Here is a 15193-nt window from a genome sequence, read left to right as displayed (position 1 = left end):
GTACATTCTTCCCAGGGTTTAGCTTTTTAAAGTCATTTTTAGTTGTACTTAAACTATTGCAAAGGTTGCCGCATGTGCCGGCTGGATGGTTCACATACGAAGGATAGGTTAACGTTTGGAATTAAAATAAAAAATAGGTTAGCCAGCAACTACAAAGAGAATGGAACGGAACGAGTTAAAAACAACCTTTTTATGTCAATGACCTTTAGTTATTTAAATTAAAACTTCTCTGCTGTGCCACAATTAATGCTCGCATCCTTTAAAAGAAAGCGTGTTCACCTGTAATAACTTAATTGGTAAAGGAAGCAGGAATCTTTTCCGGAACAAATAGGCTTATGAAATATATTAATTTAGTCCATTAGTTTATTTACTTTGCCTAGTCCCCTGATGTGTTTGACAGTCTATCATGTATGTTGAAACGATACTGATTTGGAAAATATTAGAGAGGATTGTGGTAATATAGTGATTGTATTTCTGAACTGATAATCAAGAAGTCACATTCAAATCTTAGCAGAACAGGCTTTTATGCTTAGTTAATTAAATACATTCGAGTTAAAAGACTGGTGTCAGTAATGTTAACTCGTGACTAGATTGTTGTTTAAAAGTTCTTCTGGTTCAGTCTTTTTAGTGAAAGCTCCCTTTTCTACATAGCAACTTGATCAGTAAAATATCTTGTCAGTTGGTCAAAGGCAATTCATCTTGTTAATGATGACCATTGAATGGTGAATTTAAGAACTATTAAAATGTAAATTTAGCATAGTTTTAATCTCATTTGGACCCAATGACATAATGGGAAAATAAAAATACAGATTTTACTGATGTTTCTGCCTATAGATCGATTGCACAGTAGGTCAAAAGGTTAAAGTGTGTGACCCACGGAGTCTCAAGTGTACTGGAGGACAAGCAAGCCTCCGGCATACACTTGACATACACACAACATGTACGTTCTTACCTGGAAAATACCGTCAAAATTGTCAGTTTTTGTGCTGTTAAAAACACCATGTCCTTGCAATTTCGACAGACATTTGGAAAGCGTATGGCCGTGATTATAGATTGCTTCGAAGTATTTTGTAATAGACCTACGTTTAAACCCAGACTTGGTTGAACTATAAACACCATAACGCCATCAAATGTTTGATAGGTGTAACACCATATGGAGTTATTTCATTTTTATTTGTTGCATGGGGGGGCAGTGGCACAGATAAAACAATCACACTTTCATCTAATTTTTTGACCAACTGCTCCCTGGAGATGTCATTTTAGCTGATCGCGGTTTTGACATAAAAGATGATGCCGGATTTTATGGTTGTGAAGCAGAAATTCCTGCATTTACAAGAGGGAAAGCACAACTATCTGCGCTGGATGTGGAAAAAACTCGTGAAATTGCACATTTACGCATTCATGTAGAGCGTGTGATTGGTGCTGTCAGGCAAAAATACCTAATTCTAATTCATACTGTACCACTGGAGTACATGATAAACAGCTCTGAAATTCAAGTACCCAAAATAGATAAAATTGCAAGGATCTGTTGTGCACTTTTCAACTTAAATTAATCCATAGTCTCACAGTAGGTGCAGATATTTGGGCTTTCGTATGGGGCATATACGAACAATCAACACTTACAAAAAAGTAACTTGGCTCATCAGGATTTACTATGAATGAAATTGTAAGAAATTGCCAAATCATTGAATCATAAACACAGAAGTAAAAGCACACTTTGTAATTTTAAGATGATAACCAACTCAAATTCCATTCATCCTCACCTAAAATGTTTCATCATGCAATTTTGTCTTGTTTCCTTTGACTCTTTTATGAGTTCACTGAAAGGCCTGAAAAAAAACCTCAATTCGCCATGGCAATGTTGAAATCAACAATCACACTTGATATATAGCATTTTTTCTCCCATTTTTCTTAGAAAGTACTTATTTTTTATATCAATTGACAGTTTGTGTTTTTGTCACACACATTTGAAAGAAAGTACAGTTTACCTCAACAGCACACACTTGGTGTACCATTGGCATATAGTTTATACCTCAAAGAAAGCACCATCAATCTAACAATTGAATAAAAGCACACATACATGTGTGATTTACGTAGGCATACTTCAAAGAAAACACCTTTATGTCTTAAAGCACACTAAAATCAAAGAAAGCACCTTTTTTTAAATTAAAGAGAGCACACCCAAATTACTTTGGTATATATTTTTTTAATACTGTTGTTACATTTTAAAATTAAAGCATAACAGACCCTCTGCCAAAAGGGAGCATACTCATGCTTAACTCTGCACAGATCAACATTTTAAATATTAAACTTAAATATTAGTTTGACAAAGAAACTGGTGTGTGAAAATGACCACAAAACATTCTATGATGTAGTTTTATACAGTGCAAGGCTAACTTGGTATACAAATGCTAGATTTAGTATTTGTGAGAAACCTGTTCAGCACAACACTTGCAGTTCATTTTGGGAATTTTTCTTTGTGATTTTGTGAGGAGCTTTCAATCTCATTATTTTCTGGCAATTTCAGGCATTCAAATGAAACCACGAAATAGGACATTTTGTGTTGTCACATATGATCATTTTCCCGCTGTCCACCTCCTGACAGTAGTACAATTTTTGTTCATCCTGGGCATCAATCTCCATGACATACTCTAACATATTTTTGGGAGGACTGGCAAAATGCTTACCAACAAGCTCCGGCAACAATTCAACGGCTGCTGAGACCAGGACACTGCTTGTCCTCCAGAAGGCATAGTACGGGTCAAGTGTCAACCGTGCAATCGCCCTATTACCAACTATTACTAATGTAATACAAACTGAATACTGTTTAAGGAAGTGTATATTTAGATGTGGTCAATATATTCATTTATTATGTCCCAGAGTGGTGAAATATTAAGACTTCTGACAGTCAAATTCTCAATGCCCCTTGTACATGAAAAGTTACACTGTGGTGTGCTGTATTCAGTTTTTGTGAGAACAGCAAGGACTGTGGTGATAATTTGTAATGATATTCCATATTGGTTTTTCATAGGATTAGGTAGAAAAATGTATTTAAATGAAATTACATATATACCATAAGTGTAAGCACACGTTAGACAGATGGTATACAATTTGGTTTTGGGGACTTTTTAGGATTCTCTATTTTATTCTTCACCTTGTGATATGTTTCTGATTGTTGGTTGTCCAACACTTCATTCTTGAGTAGATTTCTGGTTCCTGATACAGAAAGGTTTACAAAAAGTAGTGTAAACTGCCCAGTCCATCATCGGCTCTGACCTTCCTTCCATCGAGGGGATTTATCGCAGTCGCTGCCTCAAAAAGGCTGGCAGTATCATCAAAGACCCACACCATCCTGGCCACACACTCATCTCCCTGCCACCTTCAGGTAGAAGGTACAGGAGCCTGAAGACTGCAACAACCAGGTTCAGGAATAGCTACTTCCCCACAGCCATCAGGCTATTAAACCTGGCTCGGACAAAACTCTGATTATTAATAACCACTTTTTGCTATTTGCACTTTATCAGTTTATTTATTCATGTGGGTATATATTTATATCATGGTATATGGACACATTTATCTGTTTTGTAGTAAATGCCTACTATTTTCTGTGTGCTTAAGCAAAGCAAGAATTTCATTGTCCTATACAGGGACACATGACAATAAACTCACTTGACTTGACGATAGAAAGTTGGGAATCTTGGATACCAAGTGCTATTGCATTTAAATGAAAGTTCAGATTGAAAATGCAGAAGGGGAAATCATGCATTGCTAACAGCCAGAGGTTTTAATGGATTAAAGCAAAATAATTGAAATACTCAATAGATTGGGAAGTATTCTGTGGAGAAAGAAAGTATAAACTTTTCAGGTGTCGGAAAGAACTGCAGATGTTATTTTAAATCGCAGGTAGATGCAAAATGCTGGAGTAACTCAGCAGGACAGGCAGCATCTCTGGAGAGAAGGAATGTTTCGGGTCGAGACCCTTCTTCAGACTTTTATAAACTTTTCAGGTTATTGACACTTTGTCAGAAGTGAAGATGGAACTGGAATGTACATTGAACAGTGATTGATCTGAAATGTTTGAAGGTAGACAAAAATGCTGGAGAAACTCAGCGGGCGAGGCAGCATCTATGGAACGAAGGAATAGGTGATGTTTCGGGTCAAGACTCTTCGGATTGGGGGGGGGGGGGAGGGGGCGGGAAGAGGAAAGGAAGAGGCTGTGGGAGGGCTGGGGAGGGGAAGGAGGGAGAAAGTAAGGACTACCTGAAATTGGAGAAGTCAATGTTCATGCTGCTGGGGTGTAAACTGCCCAAGCAAAATATGAGGTGCTGCTCTTCCAATTTGTGGTGGAACTCACTCTGGCCATGGAGAAGGCCTAGGACAGAAAGGTCGGATTCGGATTGGGAGGGGGATTCGGAGTGCTGAGCCACCGGGAGATCAGGTTGGTTAATGCGAACTGTGCGGTTTGCGATCTGAAATGTTTACTGTCCCTCTTCACAGAACGCTACCTAATCAGAGTATTTCCAGCATTTTCTATTTTAGATTTCTAGCATCTGCAGTTTTTTTAACATTCAACTACACAATGGATGATTTATTAAAATTTTTAATTCTCATATTCATGAATCTGATTTTTCGTTCTTAATACATTTTGTTTAGGGTAGCTTGAGCTTTAAACGTGTAAATTCATTATTCAAGCTGTGCTGTGATTTTGTTCTACTAGTTTTGTCGGCCATTGCTTTGGAATTGCCCAAGGCGGAATTTGCTCATATGTTACAGCCTTCACTTGAAAAGCAATCCGTTGAAAGCCAAAGAATACTATTATTACGTGGCTTTTCGTATTTATTTATGTTTCATGGCCAGGTCATCGCTGGTAAGACCGATTTACTATCCATCACGAATCTCCCTTGAGATAGTTGTTGTGAATCATTACCATCCTTATGATGAAAGAACTACTTCTATTCAGTTGGGAGTTCCATAATATAAATTCGGTGATTATGAAATGTAGGCAATTTATTTCCAAGGTAGGATGGTATGTGACTTGGAGGGAGACCTGCTGATAGTGGTATTCTCCTGCACCTCAATCACTTGTCCTCAGTGATAAAGGTTATGGGTTTGAATGGTGCAGTTGGGGCAGCTGAGGCAGATACTTCAGTGCATTCTGTTGATATCATGAACATCACCCACAGTGTGCTGGTGGTGGAAGGGATCCCAATCAAATAGACTGGATTGTAGAACTACCTGAATGCAACGGGAGCTGTAGTCAACCAGTTAAATAGAGTATTCCAGATATTAAACATTCCTCAATGTTCCTGGTTGCTGTGTAGATGGTGAAGGGTTTGTGGAATCGAGAGGATGACCATTTGTCACAATATACCCAGCCTGTGGTGAATGGCACAAACGAAAAGGAACTAATGTGGTTGGTTCATTTGGGCTTCTGGTCAACAATGGCCCCTAGAATGTTAATGGTGGTGGGGGGGTCTTGGTGATGGTGATGCCACTGAATGTCATGATTGGGTGTTTTGGATGATACTTTACCTAGCACAAATATCACTAACTGGTTGTCAGTTTGTACCTGCATGTTGTCTAGGTTTGTTGTCTAGGTTTTATTGCATAGTGTTGGGGGGCTGTGAATGAAATTAAATATAATACAATCATTGCCAACATCCCCCTTTTCTAAACTTATGGAGAAAGAAAGGTAATTGAATACAACTGTAAGACATGCCTTGGTGAACTCTTGCTGTATTTCCTGGGGCTGATATAATTGACCTAGAACAACACATTTTTAGTGCGAGGCATGACTCCAGCCACTAAATGCATGCTCCTGAATAACCATTGATTTAAGTTTCACCAGGCTTCCTAATTCCACACATTGTCAAATGTTTCCTTGATGTTAAAGGCAGTAATTCTCTCTCATCCCTAGAATTCAGCTCCTTGGCCCATGTTTGGACAAAGGCTGTGATGTCTTAAGCCTGGCGAAACCCAAAGTGCATTGGGAGTAAGTGCTGCATGATAGCATTGTTGATGACACCATCCACTATTTTGCTGAGTGAACATAAACTGCTTAACCAGTAATTAGCATGATCAGTTGTCCTCCTTTTTCGGATAAAGAGAACATATTTGGCAGGTTTCCATAACATTGGATAAATATCAGTGTTATATCTATATTTCTCATGGCCTGTTTCCACACTATCTGTAAACTAATCTAATTTCAACAGCTTGTCCTTGCGTATAGCTAGTTCTGGAGACATTTTCTTCAAGAAGAAAGTTGTGATGGATCATCCAATGGACATTTCTGGCAGAACTTAATTTCAACGTTTCATCCATTCTGTGTTGTAGTTGGAGATGTTTTTAGAGTCACTTAGAAACATAGAAACAGAAAATAGGTGCAGTAGTAGGCCATTCGGCCCTTCGATCCTGCACCGCCATTCAATATGATCATGGCTGATCATTCCAACTCAGTACCCTGTACCTGCCTTCTCTCCATACCCCCTGATCCCTTTAGCCACAAGGGCCACATCTAACTCCCTCTTAAATATAGCCAATGAACTGGCCTCAACTACTTTCTGTGGCAGAGAATTCCAGAGATTTGCCACTCTGTGTGAAAAATGTATTCCTCATCTCGGTCCTAAAAGATTTCCCCCTTATCCTTAAACTGTGACCCCTTGTTCTGGACATCCCCAACATCGGGAACAATCTTCCTGCATCTAGCCTGTCCAACCCCTTAAGAATTTTGCAAGTTTCTATAAGATCCCCCCCCACAATCTTCTAAATTCTAGCGAATACAAGCCAAGTCTATCCAGTCTTTCTTCATATGAAAGTCCTGACATCCCAGGAAGCAGTCTGGTGAACCTTCTCTGTACTCCCTCTATGGCAAGAATGTCTTTCCTCAGATTAGGAGACAAAAACTGTACGCAATACTCCAGGTGTGGTCTCACCAAGACCCTGTACAACTGCAGTAGAACCTCCCTGCTCCTACACGCAAATCATTTATATGTTTAATTGTTCGCCATTCAGAGTAGCTGCGGCAAGACTTTGATCTGATTGTTGGTTATGAGTCATTTAGATCAGTTCATTGCATTATGTCTGCTGTTAAGCATGTGTTGCACCTTCTCCAAATTTCCAACCAGATGATTAGGTATTCTGGTGGTGTCACAGTATGCTTTGATCACACTCCTGATAATCAGCATCACAATAATCATAATCATACTTTATTAGCCCAGTACGTTTTGCAACATATGAGGAATGTCATTTGCCATAGAGTCATACCAATAAAAAACATCAGATCGCACAAAATACATTTTAACATAAACATCCACCACAGTGACTCCTCCACATTCCTCACTGTGATTGAAGGCGAAAAAAAGTTCAATCTGCTCCCTTCTTTGTTCTCCCGCGACTGGGGGCCTTGAATCTTCTGTGACGGGGAGATCTTGGCTCCCGTAGCCGGCTGCCTGACCCTCCTCATCGGGGTGATCAAGTTCCTGCATCGGGGGGAATCTCAGCTCCCCCGCGCCGGGCGATCTGACCCCGGGTTGGGGCTGGTCGAAACCTTTTGCGTCGTTTGGAGTTTCCCGACATCGGTCTCTACCCATACTGCAAGCTATTGGTTAAATCCGCGGGAGTGTCGATCCCAGGCAAGGGATTGGCTCTGATGGTAAGTTCATGTCCCTGCGGTGGGGCTCAAAGTCAGTCCCGAGCAAGGAGTCAGCTCCATGATGTTAGGCCACAGAGCGATCAGATATGGCTGAAGCTTATAAAGCCATCCCCCTCCCCCACCTTGGTCAGTCTGATCACGTCTCATTGTTCCTGCTCCCTAAGTACTCCCCACTCATCAGACGGGTTAAACCAACTGTAAGGACAGTTAAAGTCTGGTCAGAGGAAGCGGACTTCACACTTCAGCAGTGTTTTGGAAACACTGACTGGAAGGCGTTTGCTGCCCAGGCCACCCTTGACTCTCACACGGACATTGATTCCTATACATCCTCTGTTCTGGACTTTATAAACTCCACCATCAATAGTGTCACCTCCCTCAAACAGGTGACCATATACCCGAATCAGAAGCCATGGATGAACAGCGAGGTCAGGCTACTGCTGAAAGCACGGGACACCGCTTTCAGGTCAGGCGATGCTCGAGCCTACAGTTCATCCAGGGCTAACCTGAAGAGGGGCATCAGCAAGGCCAAGCACTGCCATAAGCTCAGGATTGAGGAGCACTTCAACAACAACTCCGACCCCCGACGCATGTGGCAAGGCATCCAGGCCATCACGGACTACAGACCCTCCAACATCACCCCCACATCCAGCGACGCCTCCTTCCTTGAGGAGCTGAATCACTTCTATGGCCGCTTCGACAGGGACAATCTAGAGACAGCCATCAAGGCTGTGCTACCTGCCGATCACCAACCCCTCACACTCACCCCCTACGACGTGTACGTGGCACTGAGTAGGACTAATGCACGTAAGGCTGCTGGCCCTGACGGCATCCCCGGGCGCGTGCTCAGTGCCTGTGCTGCGCAGCTGACAGACGTCTGGACTGACATCTTCAACCTGTCACTTGCCCAAGCAGTTGTCCCCACTTGCCTTAAAGCCACCTCCATCGTGCCAGTGCCAAAACACTCCACTGCGGCAAGCCTCAACGACTTCCGCCCAGTTGCACTTACCCCCATCATCACCAAGTGCTTCGAGAGGCTGGTCCTGGCACACCTCAAAAGCTGCCTACCCCCCACACTGGATCCCTATCAGTTTGCCTACCGCAAGAACAGGAGTACGGAGGATGCCATCTCAACGGCACTTCACTCCGCCCTCTCCCACCTTGACAACAGAGACACTTATGTAAGAATGCTGTTCATCGATTACAGCTCAGCATTCAACACCATTATTCCCATCAAAACTGATCACCAAACTCGGTAACCTGGGCATCGACCCCTCCCTCTGCAACTGGATACTGGACTTTCTAACCAACAGACCCCAGTCTGTGAGGTTAGACAAGCACACCTCTTCAACCCTCACCCTGAACACCGGCGTTCCTCAGGGCTGTGTGCTGAGCCCCCTCCTCTACTCCCTCTTCACCTATGACTGCACACCTGTACATGGTACTAACACCATCATCAAGTATGCAGATGATACAACGGTGATTGGCCTCATCAGCAACAACGATGAGCTGGCCTACAGGGAGGAGGTCCAGCACTTAGCAGCATGGTGCGCTGACAACAACCTGGCCCTTAACTCCAAGAAGACCAAGGAGCTCATTGTAGACTTCAGGAAGTCCAGAGGCGGCACGCACACCCCCATCCACATTAACGGGACGGAGGTGGAACGTGTTTCTAGCTTCAGGTTCCTGGGAGTCAACATCTCCGATGACCTCTCTTGGACCCACAATACCTCTACTCTGATCAAGAAGGCTCATCAGCGTCTCTTCTTCCTGAGGAGACTGAAGAAGGTCCATCTGTCTCCTCAGATCCTGGTGAACTTCTACCGCTGCACCATCGAGAGCATCCTTACCAACTGCATCACAGTATGGTATGGCAACTGCTCTGTCTCCGACCGGAAGGCATTGCAAAGGGTGGTGAAAATTGCCCAACGCATCACCGGTTCCACGCTCCCCTCCATTGAGTCTGTCCAAAGCAAGCGCTGTCTGCGGAGGGCGCTCAGCATCGCCAAGGACTGCTCTCACCCCAACCATGGACTGTTTACCCTCCTACCATCCGGGAGGCGCTACAGGTCTCTCCGTTGCCGAACCAGCAGGTCGAGGAACAGCTTCTTTCCGGCCGCTTTCCCTCCACTAAAAAACGTACCCCGGTGACTTCCAATCACCCCCCCCCCCCCCCCCCGACACTTATTTATTTATTTATTTTTTTTAAAATTCAAATCGTTTGCTATGTCGCTCTTCAAGGGAGATGCTAAATGCATTTCGTTGTCTCTGTACTGTACACTGACAATGACAATTAAAATTGAATCTGAATCTGATCTGAATCTGAATCTGATATGATCCGGAAAACAATCGCATCTCCGGCAAGGTAAGAGACTCAAGAGTTTCCCCCGACCCCCTCCCCACCCTCCACATAAAACAAACCAGAGAACATTGACACATACTTTTAAAACACTAAAAATAACAACAACAAAACTTTTGGCGAGGCTGCTATCGTGCGGTGACCCCAAGGTGTTTGAACCAAGATTCCCTTGCTTGGGAGTAATGATGGATTGAAGGAAATGTCAAGCCATGAGGTTACAGATGATGCTGATGTATACCCCTACTGCTCTTGCGGCTTCATGACTTCTTATGATGCCATTTTTGTAAATGGCAGGATGTTTTAAAATCTAATTGTAGTACAACACAGGATAAATGATTGTGTGCTGGTTGCTTCTACCAGTGCAGTTCGATACTAGGTTGATGAAGATAGTTTTGCAGTTTTTTCCTTCATGTTGGTTTATTCACAACCTGCCTCGGACCCGTTTGGCAGCTATAGCTTTAGGGACTTGGCCAGTGGCGGTTCTACCAAACCACTCATGGTGATTTCCGTTGGTGTCCTATCCATAGAACATTGTATAATCTCGATACAGTCAGTGCTTTTGCCATTCTTTTTCAATATGAAATGCCAATTCATCATCTGAAGGAGGTGATCAGGAAGAGATATCCATGCCCATGTTTAACAATGCTATTGGACTGAATGGGGTCTGCATTCAATGTTGAAGATTTTTCAGAGTACATCCATTATGCCACTTACCGCGTTGGGGCTGTCTTTAGAAATACAGTGTGGAAACAGGCCCTTTGTCTCGTTTGAAGAAGGGTCTTGACCCGAAACGTCACCCATTCCTTCTCTCCATAAATGCTGCCTGTCCTGCTGAGTTACTCCAGCATTTTAGACAATAGACAATAGGTGCAGGAGTAGGCCATTCGGCCCTTTGCGTCAGCACAGCTATTCAATGTGATCATGGCTGATCATCCACAATCAGTACCCCGTTCCTGCCTTCTCCCCATATCCCTTGACTACACTATCTTTAAGAGCTCTATCTAACACTCTTGAAAACATCCAAGAACCAGCCTCCACCGCCCTCGGAGGCAGAGAATTCCACAGACTCACAACTCTGTGTGAAAAAGTATTTCCCCATGTCCGTTCTAAATGGCTTACCCCTTATTCTTAAACTGTGGCCCCTGGTTCTGGACACTCCCAACATCGGGAGCATGTTTCCTACCTCTAGTGTGTCCAAACGCTTAATAATCTTTTATGTTTCCACAAGACCCCTCTCATCCTAAATTCCAGAGGAAACAAGTCCAGCCGCTCCATTCTATCAACATATAACAGTCCCGCCATCCCGGAAATTTTGTGTCTACCTTTGTCTCATTGAGTACGCCGGCCAGCTATCATCTCTTACACTCACATTATCCCTACACATTAGGGACAATTTACAATTTTACCAATTTTGGAGCCGACAATATTAGAAGCTAGTTAACAATATAGAAGTTCGCTAACATGGATAAAAGAGTGTTCATAAGTTAAACGGAGCAGAATTAGGCCATTTGGCAAATCAAGTCTACGTCAATCAATCAAGGCTGGTCTATCTTAACCCCATTCTCCTGCCTTCTCCCCATAAACCCTGACATCCATACTAATCAATGATCTATCTCTCTACCTTAAAAAATTCCATTGACTTGGCCTCCACAGCCTTCTGTGGTAAAGAATTCCACAGATGGTAAAGAATTCCACAGATTCACCACATTCTGATTACAGAAATTCCTCTTTATCTCATTCCTAAAGGAACATCTTTTAATTCTGAGGATATGACCTCTGGTCCTAGACTCTACCATTAATGGAAACATCCCCTCAACATCCATTCTATCCTGGCCTTTCATTATTCGGTAAGTTTCAATGAGGGGACCCCTCACCCCTCTATACTCCAGCGAGTAGAGGTCGAGTGCCATCAAATGTTCATCATATGTTAACCCACTCATTCTGGGGATCATTCTCGTAAACCTCTGGACTCTCTCCAGCACCAGCATGTAATTCCTCACATATGGTGCCCAAAATTGCTCTAAATACTCCAAATGAGGTTATTGTGTAGAAGATAGAGTTGGAATAAATGGGTCTGTTTGAGACTGGAAAATATAATCCTTGGAGATCCCCAAGGATTGGTTTATGTAAGAAAGTGTGAGGTCATGTGTGTTGGTAAGGGAAATTAAACGCAGTCTATTGTTAAAATGAAAATAAATTGTATACGAGTTGTATAGAAAGCTATAGCTTGAATCACAAGAATTTAGCAGGCAGTTGAAGCAAGTAATCAGGAAGACCAAGGGCATTTATTGCAGAAGGGTTGGTGTTTAGAAATTGAAAACTATTATTAGTTTGTTGATGGTGCAGGTGAGGCTGAACCTGGAATGTCATGTGTAATTTGTGTCCCTTCATTTCAGGAAGAATTACTAGCAGTGGAGGCAACAGGAAGAGATTCACCAGATGAATGGGATGAGAGGATGGCCCATCATACATGGCTGAAATTGTTCTTTTTTTTTTGCAGTTTGGAACAATGCAGACAATATTATTGAAAAGTAAAATATCCTATAGAGGACATTATAGGATAGATCTTGAGAAAGTCTTGAACAATGGGCAATCATTTATAATTAATGAAGATCCTGTGCAAAGTATAACAGAATTGAAGGATGGCATTTGGGTCTTTGAGTCTTTGCTGCGACAGGTTCAAGTCAGAAGTATAACGAAGTTATAATCTTAATAGGATGTTCATGGGAAACTGGCCAAGGTCAGCCACATGTAAAATTAACTTAGATTTTCACTCCTCGTAGATGCTGCTTGATCTGGATATTTCCAACGAGATTCTGCATTTCATGGATTCAATGTGTTTTTTTGTTTTTTCTACTTTTGGTACAGTTAGAAAGAGTAATAAACAAACTGCTGGTAGAACTCAGTGGGCCAGACAGCATCTGTGGAGTAAAATTGTTTTGAGTTTAGAGATGCAGCATGGAAGCAGGCTCTTTGGCCCAATGTCCATGTTGATCATGGATCACCTGTTCACACTAGTTCCAGCTTTGTTCACCTGTTCACACAAGTGACAGCTTTGTAACATGGAATGGATCAGTGTGACGTAGATCAAACTAACAGCCAGCTGTAATACTGTGCAATAGATTTCTCATGAAGGAGTTCTAAAAAGAAAATTGGCATTTGCTTAAGATTTGTGTGTTGAAAAGATTAAAATTTCCCTGTAATTAATTCAAAAATTTTGAAATGCATTATAAAAAAACCCCACAGATTTGATATTCATCTATGGGGGGTTTGTATTTTAGAAATCTCCTTCGTTGGATGTTAATTCTATTGTCTTGACCTATTATTGAACAAGAACGTAGCATTAATTTGCACTGAAATTTTCTGCCTCTTTATCTGTTCCATTATAACCTTATCCTCAGGATAAGAGATTAATGGAGCAGTTGAATAGGAAGGATAAGAGAATAATTTACTTTGGAACATTGATTAGTATATCATCCATACAAATTGGTAGCTGGAGTATTCTACTCAACCCTGCAATCTTGCTGTGCCATTGAATGAGATCATGGCAGATCTGATTATGGCCTCAACTCTATTCCTGCCTTCCCCATGTAATTTTTCATCCCCTTGTTTATGAAGAGTCTATCTTGTACTGCTTTTGGAGGCAGATATTTAATTACCAGTTGTCAAATCACTTGTATGATGATGTTGGAGAGGACTAAATGTTAATTGTGAAGTTTTCTGAGATTGGAAACTTATTTTTAAGCATAAATAAATCCTCATAGCTGAAAGTTTCTTTCTTTATCCTTATGCCAGACAATATTGTTTGAAATATGAATTATCTTAAGTAAGCCACCATCAATCTAACAGGAACATGCATAGCTTGAACACTCTCACACTTTTAACAGAATCCCATTTTCCAGATGTTCCTTAGCCCACCAACAACCTACTCCCAATCAACGTTTGCAAATTTCTGTCTTGTGTCATCAAAGTCTGCCTTGCCCTCAATTTAGAATGTTATCTTGTGGACCTGCCCTGTCCTTGTCCAGACTTTAAAGCTAACAGAATGCTGGTTGCTGGTCCCAAAGTGATGTCAATTGATGCAAACAGAACATGCCAAAATTAAATTTGGATATTGTATGGAAATGTTGCTAGCTAGACTATTTGCATGGAGCACTATGCAGTTTTTATACCCGTAGTCTACTTTAGGCACACCAAGAAAGCCTGGTTGCAAAGTGGTCGTAGTTGAAGGAGGAAGTCATCACATATCTGAAGCTAAGGGCAGACCACTGAGTGCTATTCTACACGGACCAAATGCTCATCAGAAATCAATTGATGGTTGCAATGCTACTGGTACTGGTTGGTCATTTTGATCCTGCGCCTCTGCTTTTGCCAACAAGCTCCAGAATAAGCTCATTGGATTCTACTGGGCAAGAGGAAACACTGGGCCTCTGTTGTGGTCTGAGCCTCCCAATTAAGTAGGGCAACGTGCATACATATCTAGGTGGCAACTCTGCTTCATACTCTGCAGATATATTAGTTCATAGAGCAGCTTCACAGGTGGCATGTGGTGGCAAGATTTTTCCCCTACTGGGCAGGCTTTACCTTCATGCAGCTTTCAGTGTAGGCATGGCCACAATTCTCTGAGAAGGTCCTGATTTAAAAAAAAAAAAAAAAGTATAGCAAGTTGTTTTAGAATTCAGGACACAGTTTCTCTCTGTCCGAATGATGCCTCCCTGCTCCCTAATTGTTGCAGAGTGGTATGCGCTGGCTTTTGGGCCAGCTGGGCTTGGACGCAGACCGATTGTGGAGAAATGAGCCACTTGCACCCGAGCGTTATGGTCAGAGTCTTTGACAGTTCTGCCATAGTAAGTATTGAAGGAGTGTGAGAATGGAGCAGTTCTGAGTCAGAAGGTTTTCTGGAATAAGTGAACACATCCTGGCTGAGGAGAATATTGATTTTAATTTAATGTTTTTGATGTTGCAAATACATTTTAAAATTGAGAAAAACATTAGAAACCCATCTGGATGCACTGATTAAGAGTAGACTGGTAAATAGCCAACCAAAAATAAACTTCTGTAGGAACTTGGCTCGTCAGGCAGCATCTGCAGATGTGCTGAATTCCTTCAGCAATTTTTTTTTTTTAATTCCAGATTACAGCATCTGCGGTATTTTGTGTACCAGATCAGATTCATCCCGCTTTTTA

At 42.0% G+C, this 15193-nt stretch overlaps 1 protein-coding gene across 6 annotated transcripts in view; it reads left to right on the top strand.

The window, feature by feature from the left end:
- The window catches only part of LOC129707349 (death-inducer obliterator 1-like), a 112608-nt gene that overhangs the window by 11186 nt on the left and 86229 nt on the right, over positions 1–15193 (top strand). The gene's annotated exons all lie outside the window — the stretch shown is intronic.

This window comes from Leucoraja erinacea, chromosome 21, assembly GCF_028641065.1.
Source record: "Leucoraja erinacea ecotype New England chromosome 21, Leri_hhj_1, whole genome shotgun sequence".
Classification (NCBI taxonomy): domain Eukaryota; kingdom Metazoa; phylum Chordata; class Chondrichthyes; order Rajiformes; family Rajidae; genus Leucoraja; species Leucoraja erinaceus.
This window is presented reverse-complemented; position numbering and strand designations above follow the sequence as displayed.